This window comes from Mugil cephalus, chromosome 6, assembly GCF_022458985.1.
Source record: "Mugil cephalus isolate CIBA_MC_2020 chromosome 6, CIBA_Mcephalus_1.1, whole genome shotgun sequence".
Taxonomy (NCBI): domain Eukaryota; kingdom Metazoa; phylum Chordata; class Actinopteri; order Mugiliformes; family Mugilidae; genus Mugil; species Mugil cephalus.
In genome coordinates this window covers 12,554,412-12,569,119 of record NC_061775.1, presented here as the reverse complement: position 1 = coordinate 12,569,119, position 14,708 = coordinate 12,554,412, and the positions used below count along the sequence as shown (strand labels likewise).

Genomic DNA, 14,708 nt, shown 5'->3' with positions numbered 1-14,708 from the left:
TTATAAACTTGGGGAGTGACAGATGACTCACATTTAGTCAGGACCTCACAGGATCAGGCATTTGCTTTGAAGCCAGATGAATTCCTGCTCGGTATATTTGTTACAAATGATGGTAATTAACCTAATGTGGAGTAAATATAGCTTATTCATCACGCTCTGTCAAAGGAGTCTTCGTGTGCATGAGCTGGAGCACGGCCTACTCATATCAATTATGTTCTCGTACTGTAAGTGGACTTTGGGTAAAAAGGGAAAAGTTTTTGCACCGAGTCTGCTCTGAGAGCGTGTGCATGAATCATTCTCATCGTATTAAAGCTCAGAGACACATAAAAACCTTCACAGGTGGAAGTGCCTTATAATTACAAGTATTGAAATGTAAATATCCTACAATGCAAGCTCACGTCTTTTTATTCTTAAGTGCTGTCGGTTCTCTACATGCAGAGCGGCTCATTTCAAGGTGTCACATTTTTATAAAGTGCTCACAATTATTTAGAAAGTTGCGGCATATAGTGGAGTAAAATGTATCACAGTTCCCTCAGAAATGTCAAGGTATAAACGAGCAGCAGGGAAAAAAATAAATAAAAAAATGGGCCACACCGCAGCCTTGACTTCTAGTAGGCGATGATGCATCTCTCTCTACAATCCACTGGGAGAATCTGTTCACAACCACCATGTTCATGTTCAACCCCCAAAAGGGACTTCACAGTAACGCGCCTGAGACAACAACGAACGCAAAGAATTATTGACGTTTTTAAGGTAATCAAAGACGCCTCGTCTCCTCACCACGTCTCACGCAACGAGACAGAGTTAAGACGGGCTTCAAACACAGCACCGTAGTTTTGCTCATGTTATGATTTGGCAGTAACCTTCAAACACACTGTGTGCACAAAGAGACTGCAGCTATATCACAGGTGCTTACCAGGTTACTGCCTGCAGCGGCCCTTTGTGTGTGGTGCAGAGGATTAATTGCCATTTGGCTTTTGAAAATCAACCCAATCCAACAGATATATATATATCTTTTTTTTAGTAAACAACTTATTTGTTCCGACCTGACTAATGTTCCTCCTCGCCACGTGTAAACACGGCCTGTTTTGCCGTCCGAGAACCGGCACAGCCGCTTAAAAGTCATGCACTTTGCGCGTGTCCTAACACCACATGTAAATGTCATTAACTTGCCACGTATCTGAGAGAATTCGGTTCGAATAAAGACACAAAAGTGCACCAGTGTTGTCTCACCTTTTGAATAGTATGGTTTTCATTTAGCTAAAAGTCAGAGGTTTAGTTGTGAGAAATGAGAACTCTACTTACTGGCTGTGTTGGAGTGGTAATGTGAATATTTTCAAAACCAGACCAGCAGCAATTACTTTTTTCTATTAAGCAGGGGGTCGGCCAACTAAACGCTCCACAATGCATTTTATTTTATTTGGTATTTCATTTTTCAATTTTAAAAATTAAAAAAAAAAAAATATAGTATCTTAATGGAAGTGAGGAACATCAGACACAACAATTCAAAAACACAAAACTTTCAACCCTGTAGTAAGGAGCCATCTCATCATATATACACATCATGTATCATGTTATATACATTATGTATAGAACAATATATATACATAACTCATGCTTTTACAGCCTCGTTGGCGCAGTAGGCAGCGCGTCAGTCTCATAATCTGAAGGTTGTGAGTTCGAGCCTCACACGGGGCACATGTTTTGTGAAATTTGTGGGACAAATAAAGGTTATTTCATTCTGTATATCGCATCTCTAATGCACACTACTCAAAAAAAAAAAAAAGCATTACATGTACTTTAACTTTGGAGTCCTGTGCAATTAAATAAAATAAACAACAAAAACCCTAAAATAATATTTTTGTCATTTATTTTGAAAAACACCAAAAAGTATCTCACTGATCATGATTATTTCTGGGTCAGCAACTGAAATGCTACAATAAGACAAACATGAATGAATCAGTAAGAAAAAGTAAATAACACAAACATCAATAATGCCTCACTGCAGGACTTTGAGCCATTTACTGACATCAAATAAAGTTGAAAGTGAAACATAATCATAATTAACTTAAGTTCGCCATATATTTGCAGTGTAATTTCTAAACTGTCACTGTTCGACACATTTAACTAAATGTTAACATTTTTTTTAAACAGCCTTCTAAAATCTGAGTTGTGTTTTTTTCTCAACTGAAAGCCATATTATCTAAAAAGTCACAACATTTGTCTCTAAAGGAAGACGCAAACAAACATTGCACAAGGTCTTAAAGGGATATCCACAAATATGCCGCATATTTTCCTAATTCAGTGTCGATTCAGGGTCGATTGACTGCGGCGCTCAAGCGTGCGGCGTGAGCTAACACTTCTTCCAGGGGCGTGAAAACTACAACACGATTACACTTCTGACAGTAGGTGTATGGATCACAGGGCGTGCCAAAGCAAACAAGTCCCAAACTGAACTAACCGTTCAGGACAAATTGTACCTTTAGTCCTCTATACATACAGACATACATACATACACAGACACACAACTAGTGGTCAGGGAAAGCTCAACTTCAGGCACATCATGAACCAAAGGATGCTTCAAAAGGCTTCAGCTTCCTAAAACTAACAGATCTGAGTCCGTGATTAATGCTGGTCTTTCTAGGAGATTTTTTTTATTATTATTATTATTATTATTGCTACACCAATATAATGTATATATTATGTCTTCAGGGCTTCAGTGCAAAGCAGCTTCAAGCTTCACTAACTCCAGATTCAAAGAGGATCCCCAAATACTGTCTATAATCTTTATCTAACTATATGAACAAAGTTTGTCACTAATATAATGTGATACCTACTGATATAATGTGTCATGTTGATACAATGTACACTTGCGGTGCTTACACATACTTATAGCCTTATACACTGAGGTGTCTCATGGCAGCTCAGGCCCTCATTTAAACCGGTATGAGTTCCTCCCTGTGTGACAGCGGTGAGTGTCTGAAGAAGTCCTTGCTCTTAAGACTCTGCAGGCCTGGCACCAAAACATGACATTTAACACGCGCGTCCACCCGCTTTCCCGTGACCTGTAATGAAAATTGCGAAACCTCACAGTGTCAGCCCCGTTTATTCACAACCGGGCCGCAGCGCTGCCTTCCATTCCCGGAGCCTGTAACCTTTTTAAAGGAGTGGTAGCAGGAAAGTTAACAAGTAAGACACAGTCCACGCTCTCCTGCAGGATTATTTGAAGTACGGTGTAGTGAAGGAGGGCACGGGGAGAAGGGCAAACATAATCTTGCTCAGAATGCCCGAAAGCCTGGGTTTTTACATCCGACGCTTCTTTCATCTCTTGTATCCGTGTTCGCCGAGTCCTTACCCGCAGCACGAGGTCGCCTGGTGTCACGACCCGAGTGCGGGATGCACGTGGCCTTCTCTGTTACCACTCCATACTCCTCCACCTTCAACACGGCTGAAAACGTGCCTCTGTGGAGCCCTGCCGTACACACTTTGTCACATGATAAGTCATTGTCATCGGCTTGTGGCTTATTTAAACATACAAGTACAAAGGCCTGGACACACCTTCTTATTCAATACAATGAGAAGGTGTGTAGAAACTTTTGACTTGTATGCATATAAAGGCACTGTTGATCACAGACCGTATATTCTCAGCAGGAAACACTGAAATACGAAATATTTTTCCCCCTTCAGGCCAGTTTAACAAGTTTTCTAAATCATCCTAATCATCTTCTAACTGCTGGTTATTGCGTAGGGATTCCCCAGGGAGCCCCAATAGTCACACTGATAATCACTGAAATACAACACGCAATGTTCTTGAGTCATAACATGACACAACACAAAAATAAAACAGGCAATGAGTTCACCAACGTCAAGCTTAGAATCACACATGCCTGGAACACAGAGCGACCCGTGCCAGTAGTTTTGCATCCAACAACTTGAATCATCGAATCGAATCATCGACTGATCCACTCTGAATTCTTCCACAGGCTTCATGTGACACCGGTAACGCCACAAGATTGTGTTCGGAGTGAATCACACTGACTAGGATCTGTGATGTGGCGAAAAAATCCTCAGTTTATTTCCAGAGCTGAAGCTTCTAACTGATGACTCTTCTTCTTCTTTTTCTCCTCTTGTGGCTGTTGAACAGGAGCTGCTGTGGCTCGCTGGTTGCCGGTGGCAGCCTCAGTCCTTATCAGTAAATCTAGGAGTTGATCAGTCACACATTTTAACTATTGAATATTCTCCAAGACTACGTTTTTGTCTTTGTTGTTGATGGTTTTTCTGTTTGTAACCGGCAGAAAGAATATACTATAACATGTTACAATGAGCATTACTGTATAAGAACTAGATGAACACATTTACTTTTATATGCTATGTTTATAGATGTGTTTTGTTTTAAATAGTGATTTAAAAAATATTGCGCCTACATGTCTCTTACATAGTGACTGAATTTTAACCAGGATGTCTTTGACAGAGATTTATTTATTTTTTTAAATAATCTACATTTTATTGGATTACCTTATCTTGTACAAATATTATATATATAAATAAATACATATATCATCAGCAATTATATTATTACAATTTTTTTTAGCAATTCAGTTTTAATTCCCGTTCTGTATGCAGAATGTCTTTATATTTCTATATATTTTAACAGTGCTGTTATTTTTTGTATGTTTTGTATATTCTTTCAAAACTGATATTGATTTTTATTGTTTCTTGTGTATATTCTTGCCTAAACAAGGACATTTCCCATACGTGCGATAAATAAACAATGTCTTATGTCTTTATTTGACCCGTAAAACAACCTCTATATTTAATTTCACTTCAAATTTCATATTTCTCATTTCAAGAAAGTAAAGTATAAACTATACGGGCTGACATATGTATTTATTGAGACCGTCTTTGTCTAGATGAGGGCGAGCGTAAGAGACGGCCGGGTGGTAAAGAGATGATGAACGATGGCATGTGACAACGCATTAGTCTAAAGTTGCCTCTTAACTAATTTTGGTTGCATGCAGCATAACATTCAAGTGTTTTATGAAGCTTTAATTGTGACTTACTGATACTTCTGTTGTGCTTATAACAGCAGGACACAGCAAAGACCTCCTCTGATCCCGTCACTAGAAAAACAACAATAAATTATTCATAATGCTCTGTTCTATTAGGGTTTTAAAGAATGTATTCAATAGTCAAATTTCGAATTTACAACACAAGAAGTTTACAGAGAATCACTGTGATACTGTCACTGCCAAAGAAGTGACACTGTAGCATGGAAACAATACATCATTTACGGCACAGGATTGTTTTAAGTGTCCTTAAACCTAAAGCATTTACTCTAATATCACTGTGTTATGGGAAAACCGTTGCAACTGCACCACTTGAGCCTGGACGTGTGCTCATGCATGCTCCATCTTAAAATAGTTACTTTCCATCACAAAGCTACCAAACTTATTCTTCAGTCTCACTTCTCTTCATGAAATCTCAAACGGTATAAAGTTTGAAGTCGTAGTATTCCTGCCTGCAATCTGCAACCCCGAGGTCTTACAAATTGCGCTTGTTGTTTTGTTGTCGGCAGTGTAATCCTTGAGTGAAGCTAATTATCTTCAGAAGCATGCCTTCCAAATGGTAATGTGTAACTGTCTCTGCAGCTGGGTGGTGTCTAGAAGGGATGCATAGGATTTTAGGAAGTAATCTCAATTTGCTGCTGCTAGCTTTGGTTCAGAGTGGATGTGGAAGTGAGGGGGGAAAAACAGTATTCTATTTATCTGCCGGGCAAAGAGAAATTGTCAGAACAGGTGGCAAGGCGAGGTGTCGCAGCTGCCGCAGAGCCCCAAAGTGAGTCACGGACATTGAAATTAAAGTTGAGCCTCAAGTTTGATTAATGTTCAAAGGGAGTCTTCAACTTTTCCCTTCTGACGTTTCCGAGTGGTGTTTTCCGCCGAGCCTTCGCATCTACCAGCGACACAACACAAAACAATCGATACCACTTTGAGAGAAGAAAGAAACGTTTTCTATGAAGAGATAACGTGAAATTGTCCAGATTTAAGGAGTAATAACCGAGAGTTTGGCTTTGCGCACAAACAAGCAACTACAGCAGCGTTTAGCGTCTGGGTGGATCAGAAGAAAACAGGAAAAAGAATGCATTCATTCATTTAGTCTACGATTGAAACAGTACAGAAGATAGAAACTGTTTGTTGACTGGTTCACCAGGTCGATTGATTGGTGAGCCAAGACGGCAGCTGGATGTTTGGTTCTGCCAGGTTTCCTCCTAGCTCCTGGTTCCTCGTGACGGTTCTCGTCTTCTATCAACATGCTAGGCTTAGATCATAAGCTAATTCAGTCAATTGACAGACGAACAGCTGCTATTCCTGCATAAAGTAAGGTAAAGTATGCATATAAGTGTAGTTCAAATACCTGGATGTGTCCCTGGATGTATCCCAGTATCTATTTCCGGTGCTCCGCCGCTGTCCCTAATTCCTGCATGACCGTCCGGGATCCTCCCATCCTCCAACTCCACTGAACTCGTGAACTCGTATCAATCACAGTGAGATGGCGCGACGGGACATTTGTTTGATCATATCAACTAAATTGCAAAATCATTTGACTTTTCTCATTTGTAAACAGAGGAACACAAAGCGGAGGGCCCTGATACTCATTGTCTGTTCAACACATGGAGCTCGCAGCCCGTCAAAGTGAACTGATGACTTATGACCTTGATAAATGGGCGCTGAACCTCTGCGGTCTCATAAGCTTTGTGCGGATGGGTCAGAGAGAGAGTTAGCTTAGCATATAATTAATGTTTAATAACCCCTGGTTGTTTGTCAACACTTTTCCCACTGTCTTTTTCCATGCCTTATAATCTTCAGAGTGCCTGCAGGCACAGCATTCCCTGATAACATCTTAAGCCTCTTGTTCCAATACCCTGGCCTGGCAGTAACAACACTGGCCAGTCACTCATTTACAAGCGAAGATAAATGCACAGTCCTTAATCTGTCTCCAGTTAGGGCTACGGCAGCACAACACAGGCCAGGCCCACGCCTTTAACCCCTCCTCAGGCTTAGCTTCTCCATCAGCCCTGCTGCTGCCATGTAGGCTCACCTCTATCACCTGCCACAAAGGTACCCGGTGATAAGCACTCACACACACACACACACACACATACATATACTACACGCAGTCAGGCCCTGTCTGTAATTAGGATGAATCTGAAGGAAATTTCACAGTTTTTGTGCAGAGTTTATTACTTTTATCGGTAATGTTTTTCTTTTGCAACAATTAGAAATACCATCGAGAGCAGAAGTGTCAAAGCAATTTTAGTTCAGGGGCCCAATTTGAATTCAAGCGGTTTGGACTAGTAACATAACAGCATAATAATTTTACCCTTTGTTTTAGTGTAAAGAAGTGCAAGCACATTATAAAAATGTTTACATTTCACTAAGTATCCTTCTGTAAATTTTTCTGAACCTGAAACTTGTAAAGAAAAATAAGTGCAATTTCAGCAGCACATGATGCATATGCTGGTAAACGGTTGATTATCAGAAACATGCCGAACATTTCAACAGCTTCTCGGGTGCAAGGATTGCTGTTTTCCCATTCAATTTCTTTCTTTCTTTCCTCTTTTTTTTTTTTTTTCTTGTCTATTGTGACAATTAATTGGATCTTTTTGAGTGTTGGGCCACCTTGGCATCTAAGAAACTGTAACCTTAACTTTTTACTTACTCAAAAGAACAATTCAGTTAGCGGCCCCAGTCTCTCAATTGTAAACTAAACGCTATTCAACGTTAGTTACCAAGGGTGAGAACCTGAATCAGAAAGTTATTTTAACGGTTTTGTTTGTCTTCATTTGAAGGTTGACAACAGAGATAAATAAGAAACATGGAGGAACTAGAAAGGGTGATGACATGCAGCCAAAGTCTTTACAAACAGATGAAGTAATTATTTTTAATAACACCTACTCCACGAGGACAATTCAATGTAAAAAAAAAAATGTGTGCATATTCAGCCAAATGGGTATGCACATGTTTGTATGTACATGTTTCAACATAATCCAGATTAGGTTGAATTTACTGTCAGAGAGAGGAATGAATTTAAATTTTGTAGTAAGAGTTGGTCTATACAAAGGAGCAGACTAATGTACACGATAAAGCTAGGACACAACCAGCTCAGTATAAAGATACCTGGACGTCCTCCACACAAACAAAAAATTGCACATATTGGATCTCTATTTCGGAGTCAATACACCAACAATACGCCACAGTGTGTACAGTTCCCATTAATGTTTTGGGACACTGACACAATGTTTGGTACTTTTTGCTAAAACATACCCGAGTTACAGTTATATATTGAATATGAGCTTAACCTGAAGACTCCCAGCTTTAAACTGAGGGTATTCATATCCAATATGGAGGAAAAGTGTAGAAATGACAAATGTTTTTACACACAGCCCCTATTTTCAGGGATTTTGAAGAGACTGGACACATTAAACCAATGATTTTTAATACTTTTCAGGCAATGACTTCCTGACGTCAGGAATCCAAGAACTTTGGGATAAAAAGAGTTTCCTCCCTAGTGATTCTTTACCAGGCCTAAACGTCTTCAGTAGCCCTGAGAAAAATCACACGGTAAGTTTTGGGTCAATGTCCATCTGTCACGAACTTTGTTTCATTCAGCCGACTCCGGGCGCCATCTATATCCCGATAAACTGCAGGATTTACAATTGTCTGCTTTAGTCATCATCATCAGTAAACACTAGTGGCCCAGTGCCACTGTAAGCTATGGATGGCCATGCATCACACCGCCTCCACTGTGTTTTACGGATGATAAAACTGTACCACACTTCTAAACCTTCTCCATACGTTCGCTTCATCTCGCTCTTGTGCAGATTAAACTATGTTTCATCTGTTCAACAAATGCTGTCACAGAACTGCTCTAGATATCCAGGGAAACGTTGATTGGACCACTCCGAATGTTCTTCCTATACCTGAGATAGACTTTGGTTTGGTTTTCGCAGCCTGAGAATGGCCTGTTGTAGTTTCATTGAGAGCTCATTTGAAAACACATTGTGGGTTCACAGAAAATGCCATACTTGGAAACACCTTTTACCTTCCAAACTGACGAAGAAATAATTAAAGACCATCCCATGAAACCGCTTTTGAGTCAAGTGTCTAATCACTTTTCAGTCCCTGAAAACAAGGCACCTTGTATAAAAATGGTTGAAAGTGCTTCACCCTTTAGTTTGGATGCGAATACCGTCAATTTAAAGCACTTTAAGCCTGATTATGATTTAACAAAGAGCAATATACCAACAAAACAAGTATAAAACAAGGGTAAGAACTAAGTGTGATTTAGTAAAAAAAATAAAAATAATAATACAAGGTAGATTGATAAACCAAACAGGGCTGTAGCTCCTCTTGGCTGGATGATCTGTCTATCCACAAAATAACTACATGTCCTGCTTTTTAGTTCTCCTCCTGTTTGGATTGTTAATATTTCTCTCTCAGTCACTCCTGAGCTCAGGCAATTTAAACTGTCGGGCAAGCACAACAAAATCACTGTCAGTATAATTATTGAGGAAGGAAAAAAAAAAAAAAACGAGAATGAATTAAATGCGAGTCGGTTACACAAGCTCATTAAAGCTTATGCTATCCACTCTATTTTCCTTTTGGTTTGAATGAGACAAAGGGAGAACAATATCCCATTAAAGGCTGCTTCCACATCCTATTCATTTGAATTGGTAGTGAAGTGTCAGTGTTTTTCTGTGGATTAAAGTCTGATAGCACTCGCAGGAAGAATGATTCCCCCCGTTTGAAGACTTGTGAATGCGCACAAGGCAAGACAGACAGCGAGAGGCAGAGGAGAACAAACAGAAAGAGAGACCGAGCGAGAACGGATGAGTGGGAAACATAATGGAAGAATGCTTCTAATGCACTGTCTGCAGAGGGTGAATTAGGAGGCAAATAGTGTGATTATTGTGTGATGTGGTGGTGGTAGTGGCGGTGATGGTGGGATCTTGCCAGCCCCGGGATGCAGATAGAAACCACCAGGGGTACAGGAGGGGAGCAGGCAATTGTGATTTATGGGTAGCAGCGGGCTGATAAGGCGGCTCCCTTCATTTAATGCCTTATCGGCTGTGTTAGAGAAAGGCCACAATTTGCAGCATTCTTAAAAGCCCCAGATGTGACTAATCTCTGCAACCTTCCAGACAATCTGTCTTAGGGAAAACTATAGATCACTCACTTGTCTTACTGATCTCAGCCTCTTCTCCCTCAGCGTACCCGCAGGAAAGTGGTGGAGGGAAATGTGTGTTTGAAGCCTAAAGATATATCCTAGGAGTGGTAAACAATGAGTTCGCCCGAGTCACAAAACTTAAACTTTCGCATTCTGGGTTTAGAGAGGCAGATTAACCTAACGTTGTGTTTACTTGATACCGATTTGCAGCTGCGCGTACGTATTTAATGCGTCAGAAACAGCGCCTGAATTAGGTCATTAAAGAAAACTATTAGAGACTGTTTGGAAAAATATTACTTTCGGTAATACTATTACTATAATGCTGTCAGCTTCAGTTACGTAGTTAAACAGTATAAGACTGTCCAACATCTTTGCAAAGGTACAATTAATTTTTTACATGAGCTGCTAAATGGTGCATATATATTGTTCACAGTGATCAAACCGAAAGTGGAAAGGTTTTTGTACGTTATACGTAAATCCCTTCACTGTCTACCTTTCCATGCTGGATGCCATATATATATACTGTACTGTATTGTACTGTACTGTATATATACCAAGCAAATTTTTTCTTTTTTCTTTTGCAAAAATTTATCTTTGGAACAAGCTCCCTCTGCGTGTTAGGAAAGCCTCCACTCTGCAGGTGTTTAAATCACGCCTCAAGACACATTTTTATTCTTTTGGCTTTATCAGGCACAACCTGTCCTTCATGTGACACTGTGCATGTTTTTATTTATGAGTCGTGATTGCGAGTTGTTATCTGTATTGCACTTACTTGTAAAGCACTTTGGTCTCGACTCTGTTGTTTTAAACGTGGTATGTAAATAAACTGGTATGGTCTGGCACGGCCTGACAGGTGATTTAAGATATGTATTCAGTCTATGCGGTTTTTGTATTCTCTGCGATATTAAACCTTTTTTATTCACATCTTATTTACACTGTGTGTAATCTGCTGACTGGTCGGAGACAAAGAGTAGTAGAAGTGGTAGAATTTTGATATTTTGCTCGTCATACAAAAAGGAAAAAAAAATCTAATTCATTGAACGCATCACACAGTGCTAGTTTCAACTAGTTCATGTCCCCGAAGGCATCACGTGTGGGTGGTGACAGAGGACTGATGCTGCAGCTGCTGTACTGTTAACCCGAGCTCCTCTCTCAAGGCTGCACGCAATGTGCACCCACCATCCGCCCAGACCTCCTCCCCACAAATCATATGGGAGAAAAAAATATAACAAATATATATATAAATAAATAAATGAAATAAATAAATTCTGGGAGACCAGACTATTTTTGTCTCATTTATGTATACTAAGCTTGCAGAAGAGAAAATAAACTTGACTAAGTCATCTCAGTCACCACACTTTATGATTGAATTTCACTTGTAGACACACACACACAGCTCCAGCGCCGTGTCAGGCGTCTCCGCACTGTTCTACCAGTAAAATAGAACTTGACATGGCTGTGCTGCTGATCAATACTAATCACAGAAATAATTACCCACCAGAGCTTAGGTATGCCATTGATTTTTAAGGCAGTTGTTTGCATTACTGTCATATCTGATCTTAATAATCTTAAAGGGCTTTTCCCCCCTTGAAGTTTAAGGTCCTTAGTCACGTTGTGTAAAATGTATGAATGTCATTGCAAGGTCTAATCAATGTGCACTGATGTCTTGAGCAGCAGCTATCGGAACTTTCATGTGCACGGTTGTGTTTTTCCTGGCTGGAACTGCGCATGAATAGCAGCGCTGAACATTAACGAACAATGTTCTCTGCGGAAAAAACTGAATTCACACGAGAGAGCAGGTGGAATATCGATCGGTTCGGGCAACATATCTGATAAACAATAGCGCATTTTGCCTCGGCAGCCTCACGTTAACTGGACAATACTAGACAAAAGAGGTGGTAATCAATGGTTTGGAGAACTTTTCCCACTCATTTCAGAAATCAAACTGCGACATGCCATCGGCCTCATTCCTCAGCTGGGTTCTGTTCATAGTTGTGTGCAAATAGGTAGAAGGAAGTGGAGCTGTGTTCATCTTTGGGCCAATCGCCTGCGAGGCGACGTCGCCTAGTAATCCCTCCTGCTCCATCACACACCTCTGTGGACAGCACGAGCAGCTACAATCCTCCAAATCTATGCAATTTTCGACTTTAAAGCGCATCCCTTTCTTTAAATTAAGTGCATATATTCACTTTTTTATATGCCTCGCTGTGTTCTACAAGTGTAATTAGTCCAGGATACTCAGCAGTTGATTTTTTTCCCCCCTCCATTCTTAAGTATTCATGAAAGCCAGTGATCTGACAAATGGAATTTTTCAGCACGGTAGCATCTTGCATCTCAGACCTTATTCCAGCAGATAATCCTGTTTAAATATCCAGCCTGGGTTACACAGCACAGGTAGGGAAAGATCAGCATTTTAACACTTACACAAGTGCGCTTCTGCATATATGTGCCCTTGCCCACTCACATAACTCCATAAATTAGCGTAAATGCAACACGAACAATAGTTCTCATTTGTGGCTTGATTGGTTATTATCAGTTCCCTATAGGCAAATACGCACAGAGGACTCTTTCTGTATTTTCTGTTGCGTTCAGGGCTGCAGGGTCACCTGACCTGCATGCTTTTGTAATGTGTAATGCCCCACAAACTAACAGCATGTGCCCCTGGGCTGCTGCAGCCTTGACTTTGCTGTGTCGGTCTATTCTCAGTCCGCCGGGCTAATTCATCACACGCGCTCCGCTAACACCAAGGTCACGCACATAATGAGGGGGGGGGGGGTCAGCGCGATAAAAGCCAAAGCTCTGATTGGATCGCAGCTGAGGGGGCCGAAGCCGACCGCTTTACAGTTGCGCGTTTCCCCTGCGAAACCTCCGTGACTCGACATGACCCGCGGTCCCCGTGGCCGCTTCACATCCGACGTACCGCCCACCGCGGGGTCGGCAGCTTGCGTATTGTTTACCCTCCTCTCTTTGTTGTCATGGTCCGCTGGGGAACATCCTACAAGTGAACTGGCATTTGACGGGGTTTGTATGATGTGGGAGGAGGAGGAGGAGGAGGAGGAGGGGGAGGAGGTGGCGGTGCTGTGTGTTGGGAGTCACCTATTTCCTCAGGAGGCCGGGCCTTCTGGTCTGCTGGTCGGCTCTGTGCGAGCCCCATCCACTCAGTCTCTCGCCCTCTCCTCTGTCTCCGTCCCCCCTGTGTTTCCCCACCGCTCCAGCCCGCCTGCACGCCTGACAGACAGACAGATGCTATCTGCCGTGCATCTCCAGCTCTGGGCCTCTATCACTCTCTACAAACAGCCCATTGCTTGCACACAGGCTGCAAATTTCGTCTGCCTCTCTCCCTTTAGATAAGGGCCAATATCAGTGACAGAACATATTTTATGTATGAAATGTAGCTCACAACAAGCAGTCAAGCATTAGGTTTGTTTAAATAGATGATCCTTATCGCCATTCTTTCAACGCACAGTTTTGACATTGTTCTCTGTTTATTTTTCCTCCGCACTCAATTCTTTCTCTGCTATCTAGCCCCACAATTGGCTCTTAGAGAGGGCTCCTGTCCAAGGGTTGAATTCGTTGCTATTTTAATTATAGCCGCTCAGTACAGCAGGACGGGAAATATTTTTTCCCTTCCCCGACCGCAGTTGTAGTTCTTCCCCCTAAACCCATCCAGTCGACATTCCTACCGGATTATTTGCCAGGGATTTCTCTTGTCAAAGAAGCGACACTTTTCCCCCTACTGTTGGCTGTTGTTAGCATCAGATATTGGATGATTTCCATTTAGTGCTTAGGTTATGCTTGTCAGTTTGTGCCCGGCATTTTTGTAATGATGGAAATAAGATCTCACATATGCCACGAGCCCAGCTGACATAATAGTTTGGTTTGTACGTGTGTGTGTGTGTGTGTGTCTGTCTGGGTCTGCGTGTGTTTGAGCAGCAACAACAAAAAGATTTCCGTCTCAGTATTTACGCGATATATTTTGACGACTTCCACCGACGTTTAAACCCAGACTGAGGCTCATTATTAATCGATGGTGTAAAATGTAACGCATTAAGTGTATTTTAACATATTTTTGAATATTTCAAGACTCGTTTCGCCATTACAAGCCCTGCCCCTGCACGACGTCCTGTTGGGTTGTCCCCTCTAAACCTCCCCCCCTCCACCCCATCCAAAAAAAAAAAAAAAAAGGAAAAAAAAAAGCAAAGCCTCACCCCCACGGCACACACTGAATGGAGGGGGGCACGCGGGTCATTACCATAACAAGCTGGCGTGTTTCTGAAGATACACTTGTTCAGAACAGACAGGGGCGAGGGGGGCCGGGGTGGCAACGCAGGCCCAGTTTATTTCAATAACAACGGCCAGACACAAGGCCTATCTAGTCAGACTTTGAATGAAACACTTGGGCTCTGATGGAGCGATAAGACTCAGATGCTAAAAAGGAGGACTGCTGCAGAAACGGCCTCTTGACCCCCGCTTCGCTTTAT

The 14,708-nt window shown here is 41.5% G+C and overlaps 1 non-coding gene across 1 annotated transcript; it reads left to right on the top strand.

Moving 5' to 3' along the window:
• The first annotated feature begins 1,625 nt into the window (after positions 1-1,625).
• On the top strand, positions 1,626-1,698 carry trnam-cau. The gene has a single exon. It is a non-coding gene; the product is annotated as a tRNA-Met (tRNA).
• Positions 1,699-14,708: the final 13,010 nt, after the last annotated feature.